This window comes from Schistocerca nitens, chromosome 1, assembly GCF_023898315.1.
Source record: "Schistocerca nitens isolate TAMUIC-IGC-003100 chromosome 1, iqSchNite1.1, whole genome shotgun sequence".
NCBI classification, from domain to species: domain Eukaryota; kingdom Metazoa; phylum Arthropoda; class Insecta; order Orthoptera; family Acrididae; genus Schistocerca; species Schistocerca nitens.
Genome location: NC_064614.1, coordinates 1,191,084,027 through 1,191,097,421, shown reverse-complemented (window position 1 = coordinate 1,191,097,421; position 13,395 = coordinate 1,191,084,027). Strand labels below are relative to the sequence as shown.

General features: G+C 44.4%; 1 non-coding gene across 1 annotated transcript; it reads right to left on the bottom strand.

Moving 5' to 3' along the window:
* Window positions 1–11,652: 11,652 nt before the first annotated feature.
* Trnal-cag (transfer RNA leucine (anticodon CAG)) lies at window positions 11,653–11,726 on the bottom strand. Its single transcript has one exon. It is a non-coding gene; the product is annotated as a tRNA-Leu (tRNA).
* Between the last annotated feature and the right edge of the window lie 1,669 nt (window positions 11,727–13,395).

Genomic DNA, 13,395 nt, shown 5'->3' with positions numbered 1-13,395 from the left:
TGAAGGATTTATCATAGAGTTGGGACTGAGTTATAAAACCCATACCTCGACATGTAAGGTTTGTTTCTATTTTTTTTTTTGCTAAGAAATTGCATGTTTTTTATTAATAAACGTTTAGAGACGTCATTCTGCACTTTAATAACTCGGATCTCACTCCATTACATCCTGTGGAACATCATCAAGTAGGATCAAGAGACAGTTGAAGTAGAAAGTAATCTGTCAGCATATTATGCACAAAAATGATTTACACTATTTCCGTGTGCCAGAAAAAATGGGCAGTCTCGGTTGCAAATGGCTTTTTATTTATTTATTTTGTGATGCGTTTCACTCTCGCAGGAGCATCAGCAGACATCGCGTAAAGGACCACTGGCAAGTGTACAGAAAGTCCCGCAATCACCAGAAATCCACGTCATCCATGTTTTTACCTGGTGGATGTGTCCTGTCAATTTTAGTGGGTGACGTGTCATTTTTGGTGGTTGCAGGAGTTTCTGTACACTTGCCAATGGTCCTCGAGTGTTGTTACGCGATGTTGTTCCTATGCGGGTGAAACGCGACACAAATTAAATAAATCAAAAACCATTTGCAGCTGAGACTGCCTATTTTTTCTAGAACATCCCAAGAGGATGCTGTACCATTAGCTGAAAGATGGAGCGGTGTGAATTGTATTTCCTTGTGCAGTTTTGTGGACAGTAAAGCTTGAGTAATTTCCTCCGTATTTCTGGTGTCTTGGGCTTTTTAGAAATACATCGTATGGTTGCTTGTTACTCACAATAGCACAGGAGTGTAATGATGCGATGTTACGGTGCCAGCAGCATTACAGCGCTGCGTAGTATCGCTCATTGCGATGGCAATGAAACTGGCAGCCATGGAGGTGCAGAGTTTATTCACCCACGCCACTTCACATTATCTATGGAGTCCCTCTTTTACTTTCATTCACGTTAATTTGAGGAAGAAATTTCTGAGTATCGACATTTGGAGCACAGCACAATAGGGAACTATGCGGTATGGGAAAACCAGAAAGGAAGAGAATCGAAGCACCTGAGATGTGGTGCTATAAAATAAAGCGAGAAGTAGGTGGACTAAAGGAGAACGAGGTAGTTCTCTGGAGAAGCAGTGAAGAAAGGAATATATGGAAAACACTCGCAAGGAAAAAAGACAAGATGAAAGGAGATGTGTTAAAGAGATCAGGATGCCAGAAGGAGCAGTGCAGGATGAAAACTGTGAGTGAAGACAAGAAATTTGAATACATACTAAGTAACTGACGGCTTAGGGTGCAAGTGCTACTCTGCCATGATAAAGTTGGCACCAGAAGGGAATTTGTGGCGGGCCGCATCAAACCAGTAAAAAGACTAATGACTACACGAAAAAAAAAGCTTTGAACTTAGATTTCGTGAAAAGTCTAGAGAAGCGAATAAGTATAGAGCAGAAATAAGGTGGGAGAGGGCCAGTTAGTAATGCTGGTTTACTGTAGGCTTCCTTAGTAGGCGAAAGTTCGACACACCCAAACCCGAGCGTACCACAACTGCTAGGTGTTGTACTGTTTGTTAACAGGTTGTTGGGCTCATCCAGCAGCATTCTCATTCACTCCCATGGGGATTCTCTCTGCCCAGGGACTGGGTGTTTGTGTTGTCCTCATCATCATCATCATCATCATCATTTGTGGCAGTGGCTAGAGTGGACTGTGAAAAAACTGGACTGTGTAACAATTGGGACTTTGTACGGGCGCTGATAACCGTGCAGTTGAGCACCCCACAAACCAAACATCATCATCATCATCATCATCATTCAATCCTGTGAGCTACGAGTCAAGAACGGTGACAAATGAAGTCGGTTAGCGCCGTTGCCGGTGTTATGTCGCCGGCCAGCGACCGCGTAAACAAAACAAACACGGGCGTATCACTATTACGGAGCAGCTCTCATCGCGAATGCGCGGTGCGGCGTAACTGCGGAACAGTTCAGTTTCCCGCCGCACCGAGTGAAGCAGGCGCTGGTCTGGAAAGCGGGTCCGGTTCTCTTCCCACAACTGGCGGATCACTTTCGTCGAGGAACGCACGCGTCTTCTCCACCTGCTCTCTCCGTCACTCACACCGTCCGGCGGAAACGGCAACTGGCAAGCGACCCTCCGTCTGCTGTCTCTGTCCATTTTTTGCATGGCATCGAACACTTTACTATCTCTTCCTGTCACTCGACACTGCTGGCCAATAAAACTGCGACACGATGAAGACGCCATGCAGTAAACGCCAAACTGGTAACCTCATTTCCAAAAGATACCAAATCCGAAAAATTGGAAAATGGAATAACAACTATACTTAGAATCATTACCTATGTAATAATAGCTGTTATGTATGCCAGAACTTAATATATCAGTGCATGTTTCCCCTTAAGACTTGCGGTTCATGGCAAAGAATGCCAAATCTAGTCTTAGTTCGTCTCTAGAAAGTGCAAAATCCTGGCAGCCAGACGTTGTTCTTCTTGGTAATAACGTCAAACTCATGGCCGACATGACGCTGTATATTGTACGAGCGTGTATGGCGCTTTTTTTCTTTTTTGTTTCTGCTGCTCATTGCGAGTTTTTAACTAAATAATGGAATCTGATATATGAGATGAATAATGTGAATCACCAACAGCCGGTGAAAAATCCAAGGAAAAGGGTACGCAGATTGGAAAAGTGGAAGAAAAATGTCGCGAAACGAAATAAGCATGCAAAAAGGGTTAGTGTAATTAGTTGCGAACATGACAGTGGTTGCTGCAGTGCTGCACGTGTATTAACAAGTGAAATTCAAGACTTCCATGACAGTTGCTATGCGAATAAAGATTCTGTTCGCAAAACAATTAAACGATTTCGAAAAGATATCTGTACGGTGCGAAAATAGGCAATTGACCATAAATAACCAGAAGTGTGAGGTCATCCACATCAGTACTAAAACAAATCCGTTAAACTTCGGTTACACGATAGATCGCCGGTCGGTGTGATCCTGCCTCGGGCATGGATGTGTGTGATGTCCTTAGGTCGGTTAGGTTTAAGTAGTTCTAAGTCCTAGGGGACTGATGACCCCAGATGTTAAGTCCCATAGTGCTCAGAGCCATTTGAACCATTTGAACCCGGTAGATCAGTCAAATCTAAAGGCGGTAATTTCAACTAAATACCTGGGAATCACAATTACCAACCACTACTACACTACTTACAGCTCTTGTCCTTGAGGTAAGCGGCTAACTTTACTCAGCTCACGGCAGAATTCACCAACATCAGTTAAAGTTAAGCACATCTTAAAATGTTACTGCTTCTGTATATTTGTTTCTTACTGAGCAGGAAAACTACGGTCTTAAGACTCTCTTAACGTTAGCTGGCGGTTTTGAATTGGGTTGTTATTAGCTAAATGCATAATATTATACAAGGTACGTCAGAAAAATTCGGCGGACGGTCTCAGAAAACAAATAAAACCAGAGTTCAAAACAAAATACCTTGAAAGCCGAAAACCGGTTAACACAATAAAAGTAATACTGTAGAACAAAAGCAAACAGGTGCCTTTCATTTATCAAAATACCTTTTCTGGCCTTCAAAGTAACCACTGTTAATACACAAAGGAATTACAGACATTGGCTGTGGGCACTGATTTAGAGTTATTGCTTTGCAATTATTGAAAGTACTTTGAAACATCTTTGTAACTACAAACAAATGCATGTTTTGGTCACTAAACGCGTTCCGTTTTATTAAAATAAAAACATCATCAGCAGTCAGTGATTACTTGCTTCCAAGACCGAAAAACAGTTTTACAGAAAGCTTCAATTTCATTCACGGTACTGTATGCTCGACTTTTTCGCTCTCATCATGCTTGCACGTTTCTGAGGTATTTCTTCGCCTGGTACAGTTTTCCGCCCTAAGCGGACATTCCTGCGCAGAACTATGCAGTTTTACTGTGAAACACAGCACACCGTATCACCACTACTGTTTGTTTGCATCTATCTGGCTAAACATGCCTCTGTGCGTCTTGTTTGGTTAGTGTTACCAACTTAACCGCTAGTTATTCCTTTGATCTAAAAATGTTCCCTTCCTCTGCGACTCGTCGTACAATGAACATCATTTGTAACAAACTGTTTTTCGATGTAGAAGGCAAACCAAACTGTAAATTCCCTTCATTACAAACCACTGACGATATATTATTTCCATAAAATGAAACACGTTTTGTGACCACAATATGTATTTTGTTGTCGTTGGAAAGACGGATTTGAAATACCTTCAATAGATACGTTAATAGTTTGAGGTACACTCATGCTCATAAATTAAGGATAATTGGAGATGTGGTGCCACATAACGTGGCACTACACAAAACTGGCGTTAATAGCATAGGCACATAGGGAACACACACGACACAGACGTGTAAGTCCACAGTATTGGTGATAAGTTGAGAAAACCGTCCCGAAACACATGTGCTGCAAAATGATACTGTTTCCTGAGCATGTACCCCGACATCAGTATGGGATATGATCACCATGCACACGTACACAGTCCGCATAACGGGTTGGCATACTCTGGATCAGGTGGTCGAGCTGCTGTTGGGGTATAGCCTCCCATTCTTGCACCAGTGCTTGTCGGCGCTCCTGAAGTGTCCCAGCGGTTTGAGGACGTGTAGCGATACGTCGACCGAGAGCATCCCAGACGTGCTCGATGGGGTTTAGGTCTGGAGAACAGGCAGGCCACTCCATTCATATCTTCTGTTTCAAGGTACTTCTCCACGATGGCAGATCGGTGGAGCCGAACGTTATCATCCATCAGGAGGAAGGTGGGACCCTCTGCACTCCTGAAAAGGCGGACACACTGGTGCAAAATGACGTCCCGATACACCAGACCTGTTACAGTTCCTCTGTCAATGACATGCAGGGGTGTACGTGCACCAGTCATAATCCCACCCCACACCATCAAACCACGACCTCCATACAGGTCCCTTTCAACAACATTAAGGGGTTGGTATCAGGTTCCTGGTTCACGCCAGTTGAAAACCCGGTGAGAATCGTTCTACAGACTATACCTGGCCTCGTCCGTGAACATAACCTGGAACAACTGATCCAAAGACACCAGGCTTCACCGGCTCTCCTGTAACCAGGGCTCAGTGGAATGCACCTTGCAGGTCTCTGGGCGAATAAACCATGTCTGTTCAGTCGTCTCTAGACTGTGTGTCTGGAGACAACTGTTCCAGTGGCTGCGATAAGGTCCCGAGCAAGGCTATCTGCAGTACTCCGTGGCCGCCTGCGGCCACTGATGGTGAGATATCGGTCTTCTTTTGGTGTTGTATACTGTGGACGTCCCGTACTGTAGCGCCTGGACACGTTTCCTGTCTGCTGGAATCGTTGCCATAATTTTGAGACCACACTTTGTGGCACACGGAGGGTCCGTGCTACGACCTGCTGTGTTTGACCAGCCTCCAGTCGCCCTAGTATTCTACCCCTCATAACGTCAGTATGTGTTCTTTGAGCCATTTTCAACACACAGTCACCAATAGCACGTGAGAAAACGTCTGCACACTTACTCGCTGCACCGAACTCTGACATGCACCAACACACCTCTGAGTATGTGGACTGCTGCCAGCGCCACCGTGCGACGACCGCAGGTCAAATGCACCGCATGGTCATACCCCGAGGTGATTCAAGCCTGCAAACCGCCCACGAGAGCGTTGTTTCACCATGTATCAGCATAATCCTCTGTAATTCTGCATTCCACACCTTCTTACATTTTTTTAGGTTTTTTCCCATAAAGACTCTAGACAACCTCTTCTTTAAAATGTTATCGTTTTCTATAGTTGCAAGTATAACTGTACATTTATTAAAGTGGAATGGCAAAAACGTTACTAATTGTCATCTTCTCAGTAGTCCTTAAGCTTTGTTGCAACGCATCACGAAGTACCCGGTGCTTTTAATTAAACTTTCCCTATTTAAAACGTTATAACACGGAAACTAAGTACCGTACGAATATCAAACTTAGCAGCATTAATGTCCAGAGTATGGGGTGCATGATTTCCACGCGTCACATCGCCACCGTCCAGTTCCAAGTATGGCCAGCAGGTGCCGTGACCAGTCATCGTGATACACAGTCTCATATACCTGACGAGTCGCAGAAATCCTGCTGAAGTGTCAACATTAGCACGGCATTATTGGTGAAGCTCTATAATCGAAACAACAGTAATGCTGCAGCTGTACTTCGAGAATATCACCGGCTGTCGTATGACGGAAGGGTCCTCTTTCTCCACCTGCTGTGCGGAGCATCATGAAGAAGTTCGTATCAACTGGAGAACTGGCGTCGCTCCGGGAAGAGGCCGTTGACCGGTTGCACCACAGGTGGTTCATGAGATCGGTGTTGCTATGGCAGGCAACGCTGCGCGCAATTCCCGATCGTCAGGCAGTGCGCGTGCTGTGTCACGATAGTTGGACATTCCGTGGTCCACTGTACGGGAGGTGCTTCGAACTATTCTCAATGGTATCCGTACAAGATCCATATCTTACAGCAGCTTGCACCACATGCCGCACAACGACGTGTTGACTTCGCTCTCGCGCTTTCTCGCAAGGACTGAAGTGAACGAGGGTTGTCCCTGGACCACCCTATGGACACACGGAGCTCATTTTTCTCTGACTGGTGAGGTGAACACACAGAACTGCCGAGTGTGGGGACCTTCACACCAGTCACTGTGCATTAAGTTCCTCTGTGTGGTGAACGCGTTACCGTATGGTGTGGCTTCAAAGCTACGTTCATCATTGGCCCATTCTTTTTTGAACAGATTGACGCTCAGGACCAAAGACGTGCAGTGTGACTGGCGAGCATGTCATACCCGCCCTACAGGAACGGAACGCATTGAACCTAACAGTTTTCATGCAAGATGGGGCCCCACTGCACATCGCTCCTGAAGTTCATCTACTTCTGCCGCGCGGAATTAGCCATGCAGTCTGAGGCACTGGAGTCATGGACTGTGTGGCTGATCCCGGCGGAGGTTCGAGTCCTCCCTCGGACATGATGTGTGTGTTTGTCCTTAGGATAATTTGGGTTAAGTAGTGTGTAAGCTTAGTGACTGATGACCTTAGCAGTTAAGTTCCATAAGATTTCACACACATTTGAACACATCTACTTCTCCGAAATACATTTGGAAACGATCGGCAAGATCACCTGATCTCACTCCCCGTGATTTCTGGTTGGAGGAAAGCTTCTGCCAGGGGAACATTCACACATGTGCTGATCTAAAGCGTAGCGTATCAAGAGACAGCCAACATACCTACGGATATGCCTCGTTCTCCTGTGCAGAATGCAATCCTACGCTTTCAGACTCTTCTGGACACTGATGGGCGCCATATTGAGCCCCTTTTGTAGCAGTAGTGGAACCGGTTATGGTATGATGTACCGTAGCAGCACATTAAAATTGTTTCGATTTAATTGATTCTGCACTGTTTCTCTTTCCCATATCTTTCACATTAATGTTACCAAGTTTGGTAATCGTACGGTAAATAGAATCCGTGTTATAACGTGTTACATAGGAAAAGTTTAATTGCACCCACCCGGTATTGTGGGATTGTGTTACAGTAGGAAAATTAAGCATGTTTTACTACTGGAGATTATACATATGATTATTGATGTTTGTTTGCAACGTACAACACCGAAGCCGTTGACCGACACATACACTACTGGCCATTAAAATTGCGACACCACGAAGATGACGTGCTACAGACGCGAAATTTAAATGACAGGAAGAAGATGCTGTGATATGCAAATGATTAGCTTTTCAGAGCATTCACACAAGGTTGGCGCCGGTGGCGACACCTACAACGTGCTGACATGAGGAAAGATTCCTACCGATTTCTCAAACACAAACACCAGTTGACCGGCGTTGCCTGGTGAAACGTTGTCGTGATGCCTCATATAAGGAGGAGAAATGCGTACCATCACGTTTCCGACTTTGATAAAGGTCGGATTGTAGCCTATAGCGATTGCGGTTTATCGTATCGCGACATTGCTGTTCGTCGAGATCCAATGACTGTTAGCAGAATATGGAATCGGTGGGTTCAGGAGGGTAATACGGAACGCCGTGCTGGATCCCAACGGCCTCGTATCACTAGCAGTCGAGATGACAGGCATCTTATCCACATGGCTGTAACGGATCGTGCAGCCACGTGTCGATCCTTCAGTCAACAGATGGGGACGTTTGCAAGACAACAACCATCCGCACGGACAGTTCGACGACGTTTGCAGCAGCATGGTCTATCAGCTCCGAGACCATGACTGCGGTTACCCCATCTCGTGGTCGTGCGGTAGCGTTCTCGCTTCCCACGCCCGGGTTCCCGGGTTCGATTCCCGGCGGGGTCAGGGATTTTCTCTGCCTCGTGATGGCTGGGTGTTGTGTGCTGTCCTTATGTTAGTTAGGTTTAAGTAGTTCTAAGTTCTAGGGGACTTATGACCACAGCAGTTGCGTCCCATAGTGCTCAGAGCCATTTTTGCGGTTACCCTTGGCGCAGCATCACACACAGGAGCGCCTGCGATGGGTGTACTCGACGACGAACCTCGGTGCACGAATGGCAAAACGTCATTTTTTCGGATGAATCCAGGTTCTGTTTACAGAATCATGATGGTCGCATCCGTGTTTGGTGACATCGCGGTGAACGCACATGGCAAGCGTGTATTCGTCATCGCCTACTGGCGTATCACCCGGCGTGATTGTATGGGGTGCCATTGGTTACATGTCTCGGTCACCTCTTGTGCGCATTGACGGCACTTTGAACAGTGGATGTTATATTTCAGATGTGTTACGACCCGTGGCTCTACCTTTCATTCGATCACTGCGAAACCCTACATTTCAGCAGAATAATGCACGACCGCATGTTGAGGGTCCTGTACGGGCCTTTCTGGATACAGAAAATGTTCGACTTCTGCACTGGCCAGCACATTCTCCAGATCTCTCACCAATTAAAAACGTCTGTTCAATGGTGGGCGAGCAACTGGCTCGTCACAATACGCCAGTCACTACTCTTGATGGACTGTGGTATCGTGTTGAAGTTGCATGGGCAGCTGTACCTGTGCACACCATCCAAGCTCTGTTTGATTCAATGCCCAGGCGTATCAAGGCCGTTATTACGGCCAGAGGTGGTTGTTCTGGGTACTGATTTCTCAGGATCTATGCACCCAAATTGCGTGAAAATGTAATCACATGTCAGTTCTAGTATAATATATTTGTCCAATGAATACCCGTTTATCATCTGCATTTCTTCTTGGTGTAGCAATTTTAATGGCCAGTAGTGTACCATTTTTTATCTTGAAACTAATGGTTTCTATTTTTTCGTTTTCACAACATTAAGGGTCTCCGGAACGCCCTATACTTGCAATGTTAAAATAACGCTTATAAATTACATCTTTCCTCATAAAGTATTTGAGGTAGGAAGTTGAACTTTTTACAGATTATTTATTGGAATATGGGCTACAACTTAACACAGGGATTTTACAAAAGTTTAGTTCAGTTATTAAAGATGATTTTTTTTTTCAATTGTAATGAAAATTCACAACATTTTTTTGCAATTTTTTATTTATATATTCAAAAATATACAGTTTTTTGGAAAAAGGCTGTGTTAAATTATGCAGAAGGTACTGTGTAACATTTACTGAAAGTTTGAAATAAATATGTTTGGAAGATCCTTAGAAAACATGTAATTAGAATGAGAAAATAAAAGTTTTGGGAATCGAGTGACAAAGATTGGATTAACTTTTTAGTGCATTCCAGGTCCATAGGATGGATTATCTTCATCCTCTGCAAACTCCTCCTCCAGCTTCCTCTTGTTCCTCCTCCTGTTTACTCTTGCTTGTATTTCTAGACTCTTTACAGCCCTGTCTGCAGCCCGAAGGCGTTCCTTGTCTAAAGCAAGCATCGCTCGTACCATGTTAGAACCTATCTTTATTCCCATATTTCTAAATACCTTGCACCTTACAATGTTGCCATCATTGAAAGTCGCAACAGCATCATACACACCAAAGTGAAGTGTTTCTATTCCAACAAATACAGTATTGGGGATTCTCCACCATGTAACACTATTTACACTTTCATTGGGGTTTTGTGTTTTTCCGTGAATACACTTTTTCAACAGTTCAGGTGCTGCTAAGTCTCTGAAAATAGGTTTTATCACCTCCATTATTGCATGAGGCAGACTATGCTTATGAGTGTACACTTCACCAGTTAGCAATCCTTTGTTATATTTACACCAACTGTCTTCTTCTTTGGGACACAAGCTATGTTGGGGATTTTCATCGTCTTTATTGTTTACAGTAATAACACATACCTTTGGCTTTCCAACATTTCTCCTTTTCTTAAAAGCCTTCAGAGGATTTCTAATAACTTTACTTTTACTCATTATTATACTTCAACAAAACAGAGACTCAAGAAACAGAATTAATTACGAATATTTTCGAGATAACGACAGAGTAAATAAACATGAAACAATCGACAATCACACCAGCGATATATATTGAACCGTCACAGGTTAGCCACAACACATACTTTATCTCACATCACTAAAATGTGCCTGATGAACATGGACGTTAATAATACCATTTGACAGCAGTTAAACAGCGCCACAGTGGGTCACGCCCATGTAGAACACATTACAAAAAAAATTTAAAAATAGTTGTAGTCTTCGGAATTGAATAAATTATATATCTATTAAAAGGTAATAGTCTGCAGATTCTGAAAACGCAAAAAAGTAAGAATTGAACTTTTCATGATTTTGAGCCTTTCCGGAGCCCCTTAAGTTAGTTTGCTACCAAGATTCTATTTCTTTTAATATTACTTTCTTTTCAGTCTACTTGCTACTAGTCATGCAATGTTAGTGCAGAGGGACTTTGTTTTCCTTTTTATGAAATTTGGATTTTGGGCTTGGGTCTTGTATTGAGGTGTGAGGACTAGATTTATATTTTTCATTTTTGCGTCCAAAAGGTAGCGGCGTTACAATGGCTTCGTGGGGTCTACCAGCAGCTCTTACCAACTTAAATCTGGACGCATCTGACCAGCCCACCGTTTTCCAGTCGTCTATGGTCCAACCGATATGATCACGAGCTCAGGAGAACCACTGCAGGCGATGTCGTGTTGCTTCCATAGCCCATTAACGCCACGGTTCTGCGTGTTGTCTGGTAATGGATACGTTCGTCGTACGCCCCACATTGATTTCTGTGGATATTTCACGCAGTGCTTAGTGACTGGTAGGACTGACAACTTTACGCAAACGCCTCTGCTCTCTGTCGTTAAGTGAAAGTGGTCGGGCACTGTGTTGTCCCTGGTGAGAAGCAATGCCTGAAACTTGGTGTCCTCGACACGCTCTTGACCCTGTGGATCTTGGAATATTGAATTCCCTAACGATTTCCGAAATGGAATGTTCCATGCATCTTGCTCTACCATTCCGCATTCGAAGCTCTGTCAATGCACTGACCTTTTATACCTTACCTACACGACAGCACCGCCGTCTATAAATGTGCGTATCGCTATCCCATGACTTCTGTCACCTCACTGTAAAGCCATCCAGTCTACCTCTGAAAACGAATTAGAAGACTGCGAAACAGTCCTGAACAACTCCAGAATGAGATTTTCACTCTGCAGCGGAGTGTGCGATGATATGAAACTTCTTGGCAGATTAAAACTGTGTCCGGACCGAGATTCGAACTCGGGACCTTTGCCTTCTGCGGGCAAGTGCTCTACCATCTGAGCTACCCAAGCACGACTCACGGCCCTTCCTCACAGCTTTACTTCTGCCAGTCCCCAGTTCGAGTCTCGACCCGGCCAAAGTTTTAATCTACCAAGAAGTTTCATATCAGCGCACACTCCGCTGCAGAGTGAAAATCTCATTCTGAAAATATTCCCCAGGCTGTGGCTAAGCCATGTCTCCGCAATATCCCTTCTTTCAGGAGTGCTAGTTCTGCAAGTTTCGCAGGAGAGCTTCTGTAAAGTTTGGAGGGTAGGAGACGAGGTACTGGCAGAAGTAAAGCTGTGAGTGCCGGGCGTGAGTCGTGCTTGGGTAGCTCAGATGGTAGAGCACTTGCCCGCGAAAGGCAAAGGTCCCAAGTTCGAGTCTCGGTCCGGCACACAGTTTTAATCTGCCAAGAAGTTTCAGTCCTGAACAACTGTTTCATTTTACAGTTCTCAATGAAACAAAGAAACAAATGGTAGTCTAGCGTCAGTTCACCGAGGGACAGTTGAGAGATCCAATGGCCGTTTCTTATTCAACAGCTTCCCCATTATTCCATGCTGCTATCTTTCAAGATCCTCGTCACTGTCCGGTTTGAGCTACCCGTAGTATGCGTGTCTGCAGGTTCGTCACTATTCTTCGGGCCGACTTACAATGGACCCATCTCTCCCGGACGTGTGAGTCCAGCGTCAGAGGGTGAAGCATTCCCCGCGCAGCTGTTCCGTTAGCGGGCGAGTCGTGACTGCTGGTCGTACTTGGCACTAATCCTGCGCCGACGGCGTCCCATCAAGGCTAGCCCCGTCTCCGTGGCGCGCGGCTGGGAAACTGCGGTATGCACAGCCGTGTTTTCTCTTGCTTTATGGCCAACACTGCCGTTGTACTCTCTAGTGCAGCATATTCCTCGGTTTCACTCTCAGTTTGCGGCAAGGTGCAGTGCTACCACAAGGAAGTGAGAGTGCTGCTGTAGGACAGGAATCAGCAAACTTTACCATCTCAGATGTCGTTTGACGTGCCAAAGATGATGAATTTCTCATTTTGAGAAGACAAAAGGAGCAAATATCGCAAAAAAAAATTTATTTAAAACAACCAGTCCCGACATAGTTTTTTTACTTCTTAAAAATCTTTTTGTTATGAAAGGTGTTTATTTTGAGTTGAACCTCATGCGAAACTGTCATGTGGATAAAAAACAACATATTACAGAAGGCTTGCTTTAACTAAACTTAACTAAAATACTTAAAAATATTTGAAAACATAAACTACCTTCTGCAAACTGATATGTCCATAAACAGTATACGCCGCTCGCTTTATACGCCGTTTAAGATGGATTTTCAATGTTTAGAATATGTTCATCTTACGTAAACAGTTGTGCTACTGTGTACTGTATTTTTGTCACGTAACAGATTTTGGAGCCTATTTTTCTGGGCATTTTTTTCTTCTTTTGGTGTAAGGAACCTATCTCCAAATTTCTAAAACGTCATTCTGAAACATCCCGTATACATACTTTCTCACACTTTTCAACAATATCAGCTTTTTTTTTTTTTTTTTTTTTTTTGCACTCGTTTTCCCCATCGTTCTGCAAGTCTCCTGTGGAAACTGACGCAGTGCTTGCCGAACATCCTCCATCGAGAGGTAGTGTTGGCCTCTTATCTCTTCCTTAACAGAATCGAAAAGATAGTAGTCACAGGGCGCTAAGTCGGAAGC